This window comes from Glycine max, chromosome 20, assembly GCF_000004515.6.
Source record: "Glycine max cultivar Williams 82 chromosome 20, Glycine_max_v4.0, whole genome shotgun sequence".
In the NCBI taxonomy this organism is placed as follows: Eukaryota; Viridiplantae; Streptophyta; class Magnoliopsida; order Fabales; family Fabaceae; genus Glycine; species Glycine max.
The window spans coordinates 7,209,530-7,229,428 of NC_038256.2; the positions used below are offsets into that span (position 1 = coordinate 7,209,530).

Here is a 19,899-nt window from a genome sequence, read left to right on the forward strand (position 1 = left end):
ATCTCCTGACCTTGCACCCCTTGGACGGATCATAATGGTTGGTTGTGACTATTTCCAAGGGTCATGTCCCCTTGATTCACATCTTTCAGTTGGTTGCGACTGTTCCCAAGGATCATGTTTCCTTGATTCACATCTTCTGACTTTGCACCCTTTGGGTGAATCATAACTATTGGGTGGTTTACATCCTTTGGGTGGGTTGTAACTATTGGGTGGTTTGCACCCCTTGGGTGTTGTGTGCCATGCTGCTGGTGGTCCATGATTACTGCTTCTCTTGCTTGTTGTTTGCAGGTGTACACCTTGGTGATGTGTGGCTTATGCTTATGCTTATCAATACCCCTGCCTAAAAGACTCACCTTGTCCTCAAGATGATAAGTCGGAACAACCTCTTGTAATTTAGCCACAGATTCTCAACTATTTTCACGAGAAGGGAGATTTTGATACTTAATTAAAACTTCCACGTTTCCAGGTTGTAATTCACGAATATCTAAAACAGAATCTGGATAAGCTTGTAATTCCTGATCCTCAGATAACATAGGTGGTAAAGGTTGGGACTGGAACGAGTCACCAATGGCTTTCTTTAGGAGAGAGACATGAAAGACCGGATGAATTTTACTGTGAGATGGAAAATCAAACTTAAGCAACAACACCCACCTTGTTTAACACCTAGAAAGGACCATAAAACCGAGGGGAGAGTTTTTCATTAATCCTTTTAGCCAAGGATCTTCTCCTGTAAGGTTGCATCTTCAAGAACACCCAATCACAGACTGCATATTCTATGTCCTAGCGACATTTGTTGGCATTTGCTTGCTTGATATCTTGAGACTTCAACAAATTTTCTCCTAGAGTAGCCAATAATTCATTCCGAGCAATTGTTAGTTTATTGACTTCTTCAAGGCAGGAAGGAATGGGGGATCCCTTGAAAATGTGAGGGGGATCATGACCATACAAAGCTTTGAAAAGAGACATCTTGCTTGAAGCGTTATAATTGGTGTTAAACCAGAATTCTGCCCATGGAAGACAAGAGACCCATTTCTTAGGCTTTGTTCTAGTTAAGCACCGTAAATAAACTTCCAAGCATCGGTTGACAACTTCTGTTTGTCCGTCAGTTTGGGAATGATATGTTGAACTGAACTTAAGCTATGTACCTATTGCTTTAAAAAGGGATTTCTAGAAGTTACTTAAAAATAAATGGTCACAATTTGAAACAATGGAAGATATAAATCCATGCAATCTTACAATTTCCTGTAGAAAAACTACAGCTACTTCAGTAGTGGTGAAGGGATGTCCTAATGGTATGAAGTGAGCATATTTAGTGAATCAATCAACCACCACCAGGATTGTATCCTTCCCCTTGGATTTGGGCAGTCCTCCAATAAAATCCATAGAAATATTTGTCCATACTTGAGTAGGAATGGGTAATGGTTGTAGCAATCCTGCTGGAGACAAGTTGTTGCTTTTGTTTCTTTGACAGACTTCGCAAGTAACAATGAAATTCTTGATATCGGTTTTCATCCCTTCCCAATACACTAGACTTGCTATTCTTTTGTAAGTTCTGAAGATACCTGAATGTCCTCCTATCAATGATGAATGAAATTCTTTTAAAATGATTGGAATCCGAGAGGAAGATTTGGATAACATCAATTTCTCCTTGTAAAATAACTTTTGATCCCTCAAAGTATAGCCCATATGAGATGTGGGATCAATAATCAGGTCTTGCATGATTTTCTGTAACTTGTCATCTTGTTTGATCTCTTCTGTCCATTCCTCGAAATCGTGAATTTGTAAGACAGTCATGGCACAATAGGAACTTCTCCAGGAAAGGGCATCGACGGCAGAATTTTCCTTCCCTGACTTGTACTGTATTTCAAAATCATATCTTGCCAATTTGGAAATACATTTGTATTATTCCTCACCGAGCATCCTCTGTTCAGTCAAAAATTTCAAACTTTTTTGGTCAATTTTGATAATAAAATGATTTCCCAGCAAGTAGTGTCGCCATTTTTGGACCGCTTTCACGACTGCCATCAATTCGTGATCATACACCGATTTCCTTTGATTTCTTTCGGATAGGGTAGTGCTCCAAAAGGCTAGGGGTCTTCCTTCTTGCATTAGAACCGCTCCTAATCTAGTTCTACAAGCATCAGTTTCAACCACAAAAGGCTTTGAAAAGTCAGGTACTGCTAATGTAGGCAAACTGGTCATGGCTTGCTTAAGTTGTTCGAAGGCAGTTTGCGCCTCTAGACTCCATTGGAAGGCATTTTTCTTCAACAGGTTGGTCAATGACCTTGCTATTTTTCCATGATTATGAACAAACCTCCCATAATAGCCAGTAAGGCCTAAGAATCCCCTTAAGCTGGTGACATTCTTAGGCGTAGGCCATAATGTCATTGCTTCACCAACATTGTACAACACTCCTACAAACCTTTCGAATTGTTTAACGCACTCTTCCATCGTTTCTTCTTGTTTAAGTGCAAGGAGGGCGACAAAAGGGTTGAGAGTGGCTGAAGTTTGGAATCTTTCAAGAATGACAACCTTGAAATCGCCCCATCCAAAATCAGAATTGCAAGTCTCCCACCATTGGAACCAAGATAGCGCCTTTCCATCTAGCGCCACCAAAACTGCTTGAATTTTCTCTTCTTCCAATATATCTCATTTGAAAAAAAAATGTTTCAATTTATTTATCCAACTATAAGCATCAGATTCCCCATCATATATGGGGATTTCCAATTTTCTTCATCGTTCTGTTTTTCCTTCGTTGGTGTGGCTTTTGGGTGTCTCTTCTTTATTGACGGAACCTTTGGGTGTCTCTTCTTTATTGACGGAACCTTTGGGTGTGTCATCATTTGAATGCTTGGATAAATTTTCCATCATGGCTTCTAGGCGCGCAAAACATGTTTCAAGTTGTTGTCGTTCTACATCTCAATTTTGTTGATCCGCCATTAGCATCTCCAAAATTCTCTCCATTGTGTCTGGACTTTCAGAATTAGATCAAGTTGTCACTATTGTTGGAAACAAGCACCGAATCGGTGCTCTGATACCAACTTGATAAGAACAAATAAAAATATAACAGATTTGAAAAGATGAAATAGAAATTGGTATAGATAATTTGAGATATTTTATTACACAGGTTTTCGAGAGTCTGTCTCTCCACAATTCAGATTCTTCCTAATTCCAGAGTGCCTTTTTGATTCTGGTTTACTTCTATTTATACTACATCTAATGGACACAACTATTCTGAATGATTGTGACTGTTCCCAAGGGTCATGCCCCCTTGATTCGCATCTCCTGACCTTGCACCCCTTAGGCGGATCATAATGGTTGGTTGTGACTGTTCCCAAGGGTCATGTCCCCTTGATTCACATCTTCTGACCTTGCACCCTTTGGGTGAATCGTAACTATTGGGTGGTTTACACCCTTGGGTGGATCATAACTGTTGGGTAGTTTGCACCCCTTGGGTGTTGTGCGCCTTGCTGCTGGTGGTCCATGGTTATTGCTTCTCTTGCTCGCTGTTTGCGGGTGTACACCTTGATGATGTGTAACTTATGCTTATGCTTATCAGATGTCCATCCTCTTATCTCCTTAGCCCTTCCCCGGACTTTTATTTTGTTTAAAAAAGAGTAATTTTTTGAAATTGGTCATTCAATTAAGGATTGACATATAATTGAAATTTTTTTACTTTCGTAATAATTAATAATTTTCTAATTGATTAACAATGAAATATCTTTACATAGATTATCAAAATTAAACCCTATCTTTATTGGGATCTATATCTCTAATTGTCATGTGAATCATGATTGAATTTTAGGTATTTGATCCCGAATTCACATCCTCCTTCATGGTACCTGAATTTTTACCCATATCAAGTGCAAGTGGCTTAGCAGGTTTAACTGTTGATGGGGGGCTCAAGTGGCTATCAGCATCTTTAGTGCAAGAAATGACTCTGGGAACCTCATTGACACCATTTTGATGTGTTTCTGTTTCACAATGCTTCACATCCTCTGATGTTGATGAAAGGGTATCTAAAGTTGGGGGATCCACATCCACAGCACAATCTCTGCCGCCTTCATCTAAAATAGTTTCTTTAATCTTATCATTAGACAAAGCACCATTTTCAGAAGTTGAAATCTCGTATCTTGTGGTAGCTAAGCCCCTCTCTTTGTTCTCTGGGAATGCATCGCTTGAAACAATATCATCAACACGGTGCAACCTAGGAGGGTTAACACAAGTTGATGATGGATCAACATCCATGTCAGCAGGCAAACTGTCTTCTCCAGCACTCAACGGTTTGCCATTTCTTGCAATGCCGCGGTCCACAACTTGATCAGCGATATCAGTCATTGCATTTGCACATCCAAGGGCATCACTTGAATCATTTCTGTCCTCACAGCCATCACTGTCCTCAGATAAAACACCATTGATGACACGCTTCTTACTAACCGTGTCCTGATCCCTGTTAGCTGAGCCTACCCTGAAGTTTTCCAGTGGAATATCAATAACGATCCATTTCCCGTAAGAATCCACAACAGTCTGGACACTTTCTTTATCAAGTAGAGTATTTAACTGCTTCTGAACTGAAACTGCCAATGACATGGCGTGATCACAAATTAAAGAATCCAAAGGAGGGCAATGCAGCATGTTATTTAGTGCCTGGTGATACTGAAATAAAGCAACAGATGGTAAAATGGACCCCCTCTTTCGGCAGATACTTAGAACTTTCAGGATATGCTCACAAAGGTTGCCATCTTGTGCCCAACTACAATTACAAATGCTCAACATTGAACCAGTATTCCAGACAACAAAAGCTTTATCTCGATCATCTTGATCAGTGACCTTAGCACATCCATCTTCCATTAAGACATCAGTATCTGGAATCTTCAGTGCTTTGTGCCATGATGTCAAACCACTCATCCATTCATTTTTCCAGTATCGTGCAAAATCATCTTTTTCTGAGTACTCATCAAGCCAGAAATAAGAATGGACTTACCCAACTTGTCAACCAATCAATTGACGTGCTGATAAACACTGATGTTTTTCTCATTCAACAACCTGATCTTCAGTTGGTTGTGGTAAAATTCCATTGCTGCACAAGATTCTTGGCTAACAAGTGGAAGAGTTTGAAGTGCATTGATCCATGCTCCTGCATCAAAGGGACAAAATAATTTCAATGTCTATAACTTGCAATAACAATTTCATAATAAATATAAATAACTTGCAATAACAATTTCATATTATAAATATAAACACATCCCCTAAATCCAATATAATATCACATCCTTAACCTGATAGACATTAATTTAACAGAAAAATATTCAGCAAATAATATCCTGCAAATGTTATAAGTTGAACAAAACAACAGCAACAGTCATACACAGTCAATAATAAGCACATAATATGCCGTGGTTTTGCCCATCCAATAAGAGCAACACCTTTCAAAGACCTTGCAAATATTTCAGATCAGAAACTTTGAACCCCGCGTTATCATACATATCTCTTCTACCAGTAAAATTACGTAGTTTTCAGAATATGGTTAAACTAACTTTTAAAACCATATAGCCTAACCAAAACTATTATAAATTATAAATGATGATTGAAACTATTCGTCAAGACAATATATTGGCATCAATCAAGTTGGCCAACTGTATTGTTATGGTAACAAAATATTTACCATATGAATGAATCTAGATTATTTTGAAAAATCATTACTATCTTCATTAAAAATATAATTTCCCTCTGTGAGTGTCTTTTTAGAACTAAAATTTTATAACTCCAAAAGCTAATAAAGTTAATCACTTTATTTAATATGCTATATTATAAATGCGTTGGCAGGTTACTAAACTCTCTCAAAATTAATATTTTTAAAAAATAATATATTATTATTAATATTTTAATCATTAATAACTTCATAACCTTAGAAATGATCATATCAATTTAAGTTCATGAAAAGCAATCCTAAATTTTTATTTACAATTAAAATATAATTAGTGTATAAATAATTTCAAAATAAAAAATTCAGCATTTACTTGTTGGAGCACAAAATATCAAAGTAAATCCTGATCTTCTCTTCCTTTCTAGGCAAAAGGGTAATAAGAATAAGCACAGTTATAATAGTTCGTGGGCATACTATTATTTCTCAATTTCATAAGAAAATAAATCACATTCCACCATCTAGATATCACTAACCTATTCTTGGATGCCAGATAGCCTTGAAATAGTCTATAAATTTGGATTCATCAACAAAGTCTTCCATGAATTCTCCAAAGAGTGACATGTTCCCTAGATGGCAACAAATATTATCCACTATCCATCCCAGCCGTCTGGATATCTTTATTTGCATATCAGTTTCCAAACACTTTACTAGTTTTTTATGCCATAATGACGAATCCACCAGAAATTTATCATCACTGTACACTGAAACACATCCCTGGTAATTATATAGAATATGCATACTTGTTAGTTACCTTAATTTTGGATGTCCTCACGGAACAAATCCAAGAGATAGCGCCGAGATGCATGCTTTTTGCAGATGACATAGTCCTCCTTGGAGAGTCGAGGGAGGAGCTGAATGAGAGGTTGGAAACTTGGAGACGAGCTCTAGAAACACATGGCTTTCGCCTAAGCAGAAGCAAATCGGAGTATATGGAATGTAAGTTCAACAAAAGAAGGAGGGTTTCTAACTCAGAGGTGAAAATAGGAGACCATATTATCCCTCAAGTCACACGGTTTAAATATCTTGGGTCTGTAATACAGGATGATGGGGAAATTGACGGGGATGTGAATCATCGCATTCAAGCAGGATGGATGAAATGGAGAAAAACATCGGGGGTGTTATGTGATGCAAAGGTACCGATCAAGCTAAAGGGAAAGTTTTATCGGACTGCGGTAAGACCGGCGATTTTGTACGGAACAGAATGTTGGGCGGTCAAGAGCCAACATGAGAATAAAGTAGGTGTAGCGGAGATGAGGATGTTGCGGTGGATGTGTGGTAAGACTCGACAGGATAAAATTAGAAACGAAGCTATTAGAGAGATGGTTGGAGTAGCGCCTATTGTAGAGAAGATGGTGGAAAATAGACTTAGGTGGTTTGGGCATGTAGAGAGAAGACCGGTAGACTCTGTAGTGAGGAGAGTAGACCAGATGGAGAGAAGACAAACAATTCGAGGCAGAGGAAGACCCAAAAAGACTATAAGAGAGGTTATCAAAAAGGATCTCGAAATTAATGGTTTGGATAGAAGTATGGTACTTGATAGAACATTATGGCGGAAGTTGATCCATGTAGCCGACCCCACCTAGTGGGATAAGGCGTTGTTGTTGTTGTTGTATGCATACTTGTTAGTCAAGAAGTCGTGATAAAATAAATTCCTAGAACCAATACAGCAAAGCACAACAAGGTTTCATACTTCAGATTTCAAAATGCCAAATAGATTTCTATATTAACATTCAAACAAGTCATCAGCAATAGCCATCCTCATAGACACAAACCACGCAAGCACCCAATAAGCTCATGACCAGGATCAAAGACTCTTTCTAAGAGATCAATCATTTCCCAAATTTAATTGGTCCCCAAACAAACACCCAAGTTAAATTTTTACAATAATAAGCCACAGAACCAAAAAAATAAAAATAAAATAAAATTGAAAAGATTAATTTTGGGTTGGATAAAAAGCAGAACACAGGAAGATATCACTAGATCATCTGAAGTCTGAAACAAGAAGCATCTATATTTAAAGCATTCACCTCATTGTATCCATCTTTTCAGACTTAAATTCAAAATGCTTCATATTTCATAAGCAGGCACCAATTATTAATAAAATTATCTGATTTTTCGCATTGCAATATTGAAAGAAAAGTCAAAGTTTGCAACGCATTTCTGTATTTTAGTCAGCATTAAAAAGCATACTAACTTAAATAATAACTGATAGACTGAACCAACCTGATTGCTAGAACATCATACGATGGATCATCTACTATGAAGCAAGCCAACTTCGACGTAGGATCTTTGGCGTGAACTCTATTGTAAAGAGCCCTCATCCATCGATGTGCATCCAAACTTGAAAACTTTGGTGCTATTATCCAAGCCACTGGAATGGCCTTCTTGTCTGAGTAGAACACTAGAAGACTATGAATGGGGTACTGAATGACATTACCAATGAGCTTGCTTTTAGTTTCTTTGAAATTGAATCATAACAAATATGCTTTGGTTATTTCAAATTGAGGGAAAAAGAAAGGAAAAGACCTGTAATTTATTTGTACCAAATCTTGAATCTGAGGCAAGCAGACCACAGTTTCCAAATCTAATCATTTGGAGCAATTGCCACTCAGTTTGAATGCCAAGAGTATATGGATCTGAATCAGAGAAATCTTCATAGAAGAATACCTGATTTTGGTGGCTTTCAACCCACATGCTGATACTAACAGCATCATCATCATCTAGCTCATATGTAGAATGGCGGATCGCCCTCTCTTGTCGTTGAACATAACGGTGAGTCAGAAGGTCATCATGGTTACATGGACCACCTTGTCTCTCAACTGATTCATTGAGTCGCTGCATAATAGTTTCCACAGAGACTCCAACATATAGAAGAGATAAAACCCGTAGTCCGAGATCTTCTGAGATATATGGGGCAAACATAGCACGTGTTCCAGCAGCCTTTTGTCCTGTGTACCATGGCATGACAAACCCTTTTTATCCACATGCTTATCATCATTATATATGATCAGGGAAACTGAAGGTTTGACGATGAGGCATTTCACAATAAAGTGACAAGTACAACCTCTCTTAGTATTTGGTCTACCTGCATTTTTCTTCTTTGGAACATATGTAGTATGACTTGGTCGGACGATGCCACCTTTTCTATGGTCATCAGGACCAAAGGAACACCAATACCTACATTGAGATGGTATTAAAATCTACATGGAATGCAACAAACAAGAACAACAAATAAGTGATACTGAATAAAGACAGTTACGACTTACAAAATATATTCTAGTATGCCATCAACCTTTTGCTTGAAAGGTGTTGATGGAGACCGTCAACGCCTTGCTTCAACATGAAATATTGTAGGACATTCTTTGTTATTTGATTCGCCCCTCACAAAATCATCAACTCTAGCATATGGGATTAGAGCTACTCTATCTAATTTATCATGCCAACCTTCCACTTTTGACCACACTAGCTCAGCTAAAGAAATTTCCAATGTGGGAGGATTTTGTACTGGAAGAGATAGGATTGCATCCCATCTGGCCATTGTAGATGAACACTAAATGAAATTTTCCTGTTTAAAAGCCACTATCAATTGATTTTGCAATTAGCATTATTATGATGAGGTCCAATCTCCAAAGAAACTGCAAGCACAGTTGAAAGACATTGTCATAGTGATAATATTCTAAATTGCAGAAGCTACAAAATCCAATTTACAAAAGAAAGACAGTTGAAGGAAAACATTGCCATAACTTTCATTATTATGTATGTTTTCTCAAGGAAAGCAAAGATCAGAGGAAGAATTCAAATGGAAGTCTTTTAAATTCAAATTGCAAGCATGAAGCATCAGAGGAAGCGGTAAAGGAACTTCTTCAGTCACACACAAACACACTTGCAAATCTAAATCTTTTAATAATATAAGGTAACGAAATCAGATAAAAATTAACATTTAATTCATATAATTTCCATTGAAACTTAAATACAGACAGTATTTAACTAAAAATCTATTAGTATGTTATTTTACTTACTATCAATTATCAGAGACTATAGTTACCAAGCACAAACAACAGCAGAGTGGCCAACATCAAAAATGATATCATGGTAGGGAGGATATTGAGAAGGCTGCTATATCGAAGATTAAAAGTTGAACAATATTGCTGATAAATACAAAATCAAAAGTTGAACAGTGGTGTAACTTTCTATACTCCTAAATCCTAATTACCCTTTGATGCCCGATACATTTCACGACACTACCTCCACATTCTGCAAAACTCAAAGATGCCCAGTTGCCAAAAGGATAAGCTTTTCCAAATACTAAGGGAAACTACAAAAAAGGGGAGAAATAGTCAACCCCACAAGCAAAATCAATACAATTACCTGCAATACTCCCTCCAAAATAGCAAACCAGATACCAAACAAACACACATGCACACACTCAAGATGGAAAAAAGAATAAATAAACTTTAACGGGCAAAAATGGCTTCTCCAATTCCTGGTATGTAAGCTACAACCACTTACATAAAATAATTGTATAAAAAACAATCTCGAACCACATAAATTTAAAACAAAAAAAGGGATGGAAGAGACATAAGTGTAAACTTATAGAGAGAGAAAGGGAAATACTTGAGAAATATTGGACAAGAATGTTTGCTTTGCAAAATGAATTCAGGTGGAGGTGGCCTTTCACAATGACCCTGCAAAAGCTGAAAATTTTGTAAAGGGATGGCAATTGAAATACTGGATCTGGGTATCTAACCCAATGTTATCAAACTTTGACCAGTCATAGACTCAGACAGGATATTGGATTAGGAGTCGACCCAATGAGTCAATAGTTGACCCACATGACCCGGTCTACATTAAATAATTCTAAAAAAAATCACAACCTATAAACTTTTTGTACTTAAAAAAATCATTAAAAATTAAACCATACCTTAAAAAATCTCAAAAAGCTTGTTGATTGAAATCACAGTAAATTCAGCATACAAATTGCAGAAATCAAGCATACACATTGAGCTTTGCTGCATATATAGAAATTACAAGATTTTAGGAGGTGCTCTGAAATTTATCATACATATTTCAGAGACAAAACTACAGTAAATTCAGCATACACATTTAAGAAATTAAGCAATCACATAGAGCTTTGATGCATATTTATAAACTACAAGATTTAAAGAGGTGCTCTGAAATTTAGCAACACATTTCAGAGGCAAAATCACAGTGTGTCAGTAACTGTGTATAGTGACAAGCAAAGGCATTGCTTGGGAAGATACTAACAATACTAAAAAACAGCACATTTCAAAGCAGAAAAACTACCAAAATCCAACACAGAATAAGAATGTAAGGCACTAATATTCTAGCCACTGTGAACTGACAAGGGTAAAGAACCACATAAACAGAGAAGACCAATTACCATTCTCAACAACTGTGACGGTTTCAGATGGTGGCGCCGGTGGTGAGGGTGGCTGCCGTCGAGTGACTGAGGGAGTCGGGGTTTCCTTTCAAATGAAATGGTGAAGGTCAGATGAAGGAGATGAACGAGAGTTCTCTTGTTTTGTTTACTGAGTTTTTGCCCAAATCAAGTAAACGACGTCGTTTCAGTATACACAGAAATTTGCTTGACCCATCCGGGTCGAACCCACGAACTGGACTCACCGCATGTTCAATCCAGGTTGGGTCAATAAAAACTAAAGATGATATCGGCTAGATAAATAAACTCGACCCACTTGCAGCAAATTGAATCACCTAACTCACCTAAAAAAATTATTTTTGTTTTGTGATCTTAAAATATTTGTCATAGAATTATTTGTTATCTTGTTGGACTTGTAATAATTGTCTTGCATGTGTCATCATAAAATTATTGTATCATGGAATTATTGGCTTCTTGAACTTGTAATGGTTTTTTACTTAAAAAATTAATTTCTTTGAAATTGGAATTATGAAAATAATGATAAGTAATGATCAAAATGCAACTATAAATTTAGTTTTCTATTTTATTAGATTTTATTTTTCTTAAAAAAATAATTTTTTGTTCAATTTAATTTAAAAATGATTTTTTAAATTTAGGTGGGTCTATACATTTAACCTACAATATGTGGTGGACCAATCTAGATTAACTTTTTAGGACTCACTAAGAGATAAGTCATGTTGGGTTGACCCGTTTATAAGGTGAGTCGATCCCAACGAGTCAGACTGATTCGTTCAAACATAATCATTCCATATTACAAAGATAAGTAAATAATAGTTCAATTCAAAGTCAATAAATCTTAAAAGAATATGTTAACAAATCCATAAATTTATTCATAAAAATAAATAATAGTTCAATATTCTTAAATAGAATGTGAAACAAATTTAACATAAGTTATGTTGAATTAAGATTCATTAGTCTTTGTTAGACTGTTACTATTAGTTATAAAATTAGGAAAATATAACTTTTTTATATAAGAATATCTATAACTATTAATAAAGGCAATTATCCCATTTGGTGTAGACGTTTTTTATTCCTAAATTATCCTTTCATATATATAATTGCTTTTATTTTCTTCATAAACTTTCAAGATATAATTGATGTCACTTCCCCTAAAAAAATTGTTATCACTATTTTCTTTAACTATTTTTTCTTTTTATTTTTTAAAAATAAAGATAGAGGCATAAAGTGTTTCTTTTTCAACTAGTATGCATAATATAAATTATTTACTTTTTTAGGCATAAATTATTTACTTAAACAAAATCTTAATTATATTAATATTTATTATGTATGGCAAATATGTGTGAGGCAAGGCGGGGTGGGTACTATAACACTGTACTTGCACCCCTTCTCGCAAAAAATTACAAGTAAATATTTATCCCCATTCCCAGTCCCAATAAGTGGGTAATTGTCCATCCTGCTTGTAGATACTCATAGGATTCGAGTCTATTTTGCCATCCCTAGGTATGTGGCAGGCTCAAGGTTGGCTTTTCTCGCACATGCACAGTATAACATGGTAAATAAAAGTCATACTATTTGCATTTCTTGAGTGGTGCGGGTGGCATAAGGACACCAACTTATTTTACCTTCATGTAAGGTAGATGACCATTACACTAGATGTTATGTCATGTCTCCTACATATTCCTATTATTGGGAAGCCTTGATCTCAAGTGCCTCTTTCATGTAAGGTAGATGACCATTACACTAGATGTTATGTCATGTCTCCTACATATTCCTATTATTGGGAAGCCTTGATCTCACTTGCCTCTTTCACAATATGAGGCCATGGTTGTGATGGAACCATTGGTTGGAGTCGACCAAAAGAAGGGGTACTTTGCTACTGAAAGTGGCACACATCTTTAGTTTGATTGGTTACAACACTTGTACATCAGCGTGTAGCAGCAGGTGAGATGGCATTCACAACTTGAGTCTACCTTTTCCATATTCTTGAATGCACTATATTTTGCCAAGAAGAAGCTTTGATTGTGTGTCAGTCAAATACTTGTCATATGTTAGGCTCTTAGGAATTGCAACCGATATGTATGGGAGTGTTGTTGTATTGTGCTTTGACTACCTCAATGATTCCAACATGCATAACTGTCACCAAGTTAATAGATATATAACCCTTGTATTGGTACAAAAAATAAATGATTTTCTTTAAGGAAAATTAAGATTTTTAGAGTTAGGGTTATAATTATGTTGATGTTGTTTCAAGCATGATATATGAGCATCAAACGTGAGCAACTGCGCATATAAATGCTCCATAAAAATCTAACTATTTATTTATTGTCAAATTTATTTAACTGAAAGGCTAATGACACTCTTTCTAACACCATTTTCTATACTTTCTATGTGATTAGTTGAAATTTATTCGAAATCACCAATTTTGGTGGGTTTCACATATCATTTAATGGTTTTTCTCCTAATTTTGCTTTAGAACCCACCAAAATTGGTTATCTCCAATAAATCACAAAGAGTGTTATAGAGATATCACTAACATTAACTAATATAAATTAATTACCACAAACACAATATAACCAACGTTTTGTTGTTGGGGAGTTTTAGCAACACATTTCGACACATTCAATTATTGGTTGAAATTTATGGAATTAGAAGTGAAACTTGCTAAAATGTGTGATTTCCAATCATTTTCATCCAATAGAAGAGAATGTGTTCAAAAGAGTCTATTGCTTGTATTTCTCTTTTTTTAGCAATAAGATAGAATTCAAATCACATTTGGTTAAAGGAGATAGAGGTTTATGAATATTGGGTGGATGATTAAGTTGTCTCACATTTATCTTGAGGAAAATTCTTGCACAAATGCATTGGCGAATCTTGCTCCTGATTTGAAGTCACCTCGTGTGTTGTTTGAGTAGCCTCCTAAAGCTATTAGGGAGTCACTCACTGCTTATTGTATGGGAATGTCTACTTTGCTTTTAATTTCTTAGTAATTTCATTTTTTTTGGACCCTTGGCTTCGTTTAATATAAATAAAGGAGGAGTTCACCAAAAAAAAGAGAAAATTTCCATTTCTTACTTTCATCAAATTCATATTTGTGGTAATTACTCCTTATTACAAAATGGTGGAGTAACTAAAAGCACACAATTTAAATATTAAGTAGATCAAAGAATAAAATTAATTGTAAAGTTTTATATTTCCAACAGATTATTGTTATCCTTATTACACTTTTGTTTATTTATTTGCATGTTAGTATTATTTATTGTATTTATGTCCCAAAAATAGTTATTTAGTGTAATTTATTATTTTGTCCTTTTACCTTGCTTTATTGCAAAGAGACTATAAGGTACTAGTATTACAGAAAATCCTAATGTCTTTCCAAAACACATAATTATAATATAACCAATTAAAATGATCCCAAAATATATTGTAAATTACTTTTTCCATATCTAAGGACTATTGTAGCATTTTTATTGATATTCAAGACCCTAAAATTAGAAACATGATTGCAATGATTCATTAATTTTATCTTTTGTTTGGGAGATACTATTTGAAACGATAACCTATCAAAATGATTCAAATGGCTATTAAAATTATGTGTCTACTTAATTATTTCTTTTTCCATATCTAAGGACATATAATTTTGCTTTCATGACTCATTTTTATCTTTTATTTATTTATCTAGGTATTGAAGTTAAATTCACCCTAGGATGCATTTATTGATAGTCAAAGCCAATGTTATAGAGATTGTTTCCAAAATTGTAATGCAAAGAATCTTTGAATGTCAATTTTCTTGACATTAAATTTCATTTTGCAATCTTCATGCAAAAACCATATCAACTTTGGCTTTCGTAAACATTTTATCCCTCAAGAAATAGTACAGTCATTTGACTATATCATTTTATGCTTTAATCAAAAGTACCTTCCTTTTGAGCCAACAATGTAGTTGTTCTTTCATTTCAATTTGAGACTATGTTCAATAATTCATCCATTTATATTTTTTGGTGGAAATTGTTTAATGCAAAACTGTTTAGGAAAGTCATTGTAACTTCATTCTTTCAAATGTTTTGTTGTCCATTTTCTCTTTGACAATATTATCTCCATGCTCATATATAAAAAATTATGAGTCCAATCAAAACAGAAAGAAAGCAATATTATACAACACACCAACAAACATATTATAACCATCTTTCAAAAAACAAATTTTGAAATTTGACACAAAAAACACAAATTAAACTAAGATGAAATTAAGAAAAAAAGGCAAAATAAGGTTCCTAACTATTTTATTGACATATGTACAATTCCACTCTTCAAATTCCATTTTAAATGTATGTTAAACAAAAACAACTATTTGACTATTTTAAAAGTCCAATCCCTTAGTGATAAACCCAAAGCATTTATACCTTCATGCATTTCCTGCCTTAACATATAAGATGAGAAAATCTCCATTTTCTAGTCTCTCTTTCTCCTACTTTTTTTTGGTTTACTAAAAAACGTGTAAAAATGAAAAGGAACTTTGATTATTGTGTTAGAGCTCCAACCTACCTATAAAAAAAACAATAGAAAGGTTTAGAAAACAAACAACCATGACTTGATTTTTAAAGATGGACAACATGAAACCCCTTGCTAACACTAGAGTGGTTATATTCAATATTGATTCATCATTGGACCTTTTGGAGCTCAGCCCAATAGTAATGTGTTGGATTTCACCCCTGATAAAAGTTGCAACTACGAGCACATTTATGATTTATGCAAGATAATCCATTGATTAGAAATACATAAGGTATGAACCAATAATTGTATATTAGATTTCTTCCAGTTAAGCAAATAAATATTTCCTATATAAAAAAATAAATATGTACCAAGAAGATTAAAAAATGAAAAGCAACTAAATATATAGTAGGATTTTCACAGTTATAGGGATCAATTTTTAAAACTCATATGATGGCAAAATTTTGTAGCAACAACAATAACCTCACTTGTTGCATCCCGCATTTTAACCCAACTTCTGATACCATCAAGACATCATAGTTGATCTTTTGCAATTGATATCCAACATATGGTAGGATGTTACTTTTCCCTTCTATGGCTTGCTTGAGAGCTAACATGCAAAACTGCAACTTTTGCCTTGACTTCTTAAAGTCCATTGATTTATGCTTGAATGAATAATGATTGGTCAAAGAATATTCTATCATTAGCTAAGCAAGAAAAGTAGGAAAAAAATATTATCAATAAAGAAGACAGTCACAAAAAAATGGTATAAAAAGATGACTATGCTAATATTCATTACTTTGAAATTACGTATGAATTATTTTAAACTTAAGGGTTAGTAGATCACCTACCATACTCATGAAGAAAAGGACAGGGAATGAAAAATTTAGCAGACAAATAGACATATAATAGAAGAGACGGAGCTATAAGTATGCATACAATAATGAAAAATTTACATGTGATACCTGACCTTGCTTCAATCACTCTTTTGTTAATTTCTTATTCTATTACACAATAAAAAGCTTTTGATTTGAAAACAAAAAGTAATGGAGTGTTTAAATATAAAGAAAACTTGGCACCTACCAAAATTAACACCGAAGTGTAGAAGTCTCCATAAAAAAAATGTGACAACATGAAAAAGTTAATAAGTCTACAATTTAATAACTGCAAGGTATGGTACTTGCATCAATTTGCTATCTTTTAAAAGTTTTTAAACATAATATTGATGCAGATCCATAAGCACATTAAAAATTCTTTAGCATGAAGCTGAAGAGAGTTTATCAATGTAGCTTTAAGTAATGTTTAGACGCGTTCTAGCCTGGTACTTGTCCAATGGAACAAAGATTTAAGTCTACAAATCAAAGATAGAAAAAATGAGGATCATATTCTTCTTATCTAGTTATGACATTCATGTGAAATAACATATTAAATTATTAATCATGGTTAAAAAAGTAGCAATTTGTACAGTTTTGTTCACTCAAGGCCATCCTAATTTGTACAATTTTATTCTCATGATCTGCCATTGCATTTCTCAATCTTTCTTTTCAAGCTAATATATAAAGACATTCTTCACCAATTCATAATTCTCTCCCAATCACAAAGACAGTGAACCTCCCATCGACAATGCTATTGAAAACACTTCCATATCTATGAGAAAACATAAGGAACCAAAGAAAAACAATCCTTGGAATTCTTTAGTACCTGTCATACAAATTGCTTACCCTACTCTCCATGCAAAACACAAAAATATAAGTAAATATTCAAGGACTTGAAGAATGTGGCTACACAAATAAATAGTCCCCAAAAGATATTGATAAGTATGGATTGAACTTCATTAAGTCTAGGTTTATTCTGTTTTTGTGAAAAACACCAAATACACTCCAAACATTTTCATATGACCATCTAATCAAAAGAATCACATGTCAAAGCACAATAAGTACTCAAAAGGAAACACCTAGCACATAAAATCAAGATATGTCTTCCATGATATGGTAATGTTCCTTTTGCTTCCATTAATATACTCCCATCTTATTTTGTTTTTCTTTTATTCTAGAAAAGAAAACAATTTGATCAATCCCTCTTAGTAGCTTTTCAATACCCAATTTCAATAAGCAGAAAATGAATCAAACCAAGCAAAATAAGATAACTAACAAAACTAAACTAGAAAATGAGGCAAACATATAATCTTTATTGCTAGACAAATTTTCTTGGAATAGGCATCAAAGCTAAACAGAGCAGAGGCTGACAGTACTGAGCTAGAAAATGAGGCAAGCATATAATCCATTTGATAATTGAAATTTGTTGGAATCAATATAAAAACAAAATTTTACAACCATTTGGTTATTGAAATTCAAATTAATCACTTTATTGTAACAACCTAAGTTCCATAGTTTTTAAACTCACTAGAAAAAGAGGGTGTGTAATCCATTATTTCCATTCCATTCTAACTATGCAACAAATTGAATTGGTCTTTCAGGATATCACAACATGTACACAATCCTTCAAAACATTGTCCATGGCCAACCTAAGTAGTTTTTAAGCAAATTCAAGACTGTCTCCAAGTTAGGTGCAACATTAATCATGTACTTATTGAAATTCCAATGTTTTGATTGGATTCAATTATCTAGTCATGCATAAATTTTTTTTCAGAAACTATTGTCATACAAGTCTTATAAAATGACATTACCATTCAAGAACACACAATTGAATTTAATTCTGTTGTGTCAAAAGTGTAAAACCAAAAGAAAAGTTCAAAAAATGAATGACAAAAGATTATACCTAGAGAGTCGTATTTCATAGGTTACATTTCCTTTCTCATGTACCATTCTTTGTACATCCTTTCTGATTGCACCATCCCTAAGAAATAGAATTATATAATGGGTGAATGTTAAGACCACACAAAAAGAAATATTGAGATTGTAGAAATTAATAGATAGTCTGAACACAATTTTGAGTCCATTAAAGGATTGAAATCAATCAATTACATAAATGAAAAAAAGAAAACTACAATCAAAACAAATCCAAAAAAGAATAAGCTAATATTGCCATCTCAAATGTCGTTGAAACCCTCATGCTGCAACTTTTGTGATTCTCCGGCGAAGACTACAAAGAAGAGATGCCACCAAATTCGTTGTAGTCATTGATTTCCATTTTCTTTCTTGTTTTTTGCCTTTCCTTTTACCTATCATGAAACCTTGCTAGAAATCATCGAAGCCATCAAAGGTACGCAACAAATGTCATTTATTCCAGGAGTTGATTATGGATTATCTAGAGTTACACAAATAGACTTTGCATTGAAAATTACAATTTAACCCTTAGTATGAGCGAGAAAAAATGATTGGAGAAATAATTGGATTTATAAGTATTAAGATAAGATATTGTAGAAATAAAATTACACCGGTTAGGATTTTGCTAAAAACACTAATTAAAGAATTAATAATAATTTTTTTATTAACAATTAAAAAGTATTACAAATCACCATGGGATACACTAAGAAAACTTTTAAATAAAAAATACTTTTTATTTCTCAATACTAACTTTTGATCACTTTTTAATATCTTTCTTTTAATATACAAAGAAAAGTTAAATTTGGTTGCATCTAGAATTAATAATTTTTTAATGTTTTTTTTCTTTTTACTTATATATTTTAAGTAATTTTTATAACAAATTTTATTATTGTATAAAGAAAATATAAAATAAAAATAGACAATGCAGTAACAATGCACAATTATTTACAACATTATTTAATTACAAACTATCATATATGCTAAGTTTATTAAATTTAAAATAATTACCTTAAAAGTCAATTCAACTGTGATTTTTAATTGATTGACAATATAATTATTTTACACTAATAATAAATAACTATTAATCTCTATTTAATATTTTAAATACATGAAATTCATATTTTTAAAACAAATACAAAATTCATTCAATACTCATCAAATTGATCAACTCCAAGGATTGATCAAGTGGAACAAGACAAAGTCTCACATGTGACAAGTTGCAAACTTAATCATAGAGTTGGCAAAATGGTCGGGCCACATAACACTCTTTACTATCGGGAAAGAATTAAAAATGGGCCGACTTAGGCCCAACCCACATTCTTTCGGGTTGGAATTTCTTAGTCCCAACCTAGTCCTATGTCAGGCTACTGGGCCACTCGGCTTATTCGGACAAATTTAGAAATTAATAAAAAAGTTAAAAAATTGATTATATGTATAAAAACATAATAAAAAATTCCAAAGGCAAAAAATTATTTATTATGCATTTATTTTGCCTAACAATA

At 33.8% G+C, this 19,899-nt stretch overlaps 1 pseudogene; it reads right to left on the reverse strand.

Annotated features, from left to right (window-relative positions):
- Nucleotides 1-3,750: 3,750 nt before the first annotated feature.
- On the reverse strand, nucleotides 3,751-9,491 carry LOC100779747 (uncharacterized; annotated as a pseudogene).
- Nucleotides 9,492-19,899: the final 10,408 nt, after the last annotated feature.